Raw genomic sequence first — 922 nt, forward strand, 5'->3', positions numbered from 1 at the left:
ATCTACGATCACAGGAACATTTCTTAGCACATTATACTGATTAACAATATTGTTTGATGTTACAAACTGAGTGCTTTGATGCAATATGTTTTATCTAGAAGCCAAACCCGTTTCCTACGGATGGGCTGGTGTCAGGTCTCTCCGGGTAACAGCTTCAGCTAAATACCCCAAATATAAAATGTAGGCATATACGTTATGCAATTAAAACAGCAGTAACCCCGTAAGTGACAGGCCATTGCTTTCACATTAATGACTGTAAAATTAAAAGTAACATTTAAATAAAATAGATGTAATAATCCATTATGTTATGACTGTAGAACACTCATTAATGAATAACAAATTAGTATTTTTTTTACCAGTTTTTACCAGTACTCATATTTTAATAAACCTCAGTTATTAGTGAATGCGTGTCAGATAACAGATTAAAAGCCATAATTGCATATAACAATATTGTTATATTGCATATTATGTACTTTAATTGCATATTACAAAACACTTGGTGCACAGTAAAATGCTGTTTTGATTTATCCATTTGTATCCCTGAGAGTGTTGGTTACATTTGTACACGTTTAAAACGTTGTGAGCTTGTAGGTCGGCTATTTTGAACGCGCGACACCGTCGTGCGACAGAGTATAAATGGGACTTAACTCCCATGTTGGCAGTCTGAGCTGGAGCCTAGCTGGCTGGGCTCTTCAGGGCCAGTAAACTTTGAGCAACACTGAAGAGATGTCTTTACACCCAGAGACAACACCACTGGGAGCCTAGAAATAGATGACACACACACACACACACGCACGCACACACACACACACACACACACACACACACACACACACACACACAGACACACGCGCGCACACGCACACGCACACACACACACACACACACACACACACACACACACACACACACACACACACAC

This window comes from Gymnoscopelus microlampas (genome assembly GCF_963454915.1).
Source record: "Gymnoscopelus microlampas genome assembly, chromosome: 1".
NCBI classification, from domain to species: domain Eukaryota; kingdom Metazoa; phylum Chordata; class Actinopteri; order Myctophiformes; family Myctophidae; genus Gymnoscopelus; species Gymnoscopelus microlampas.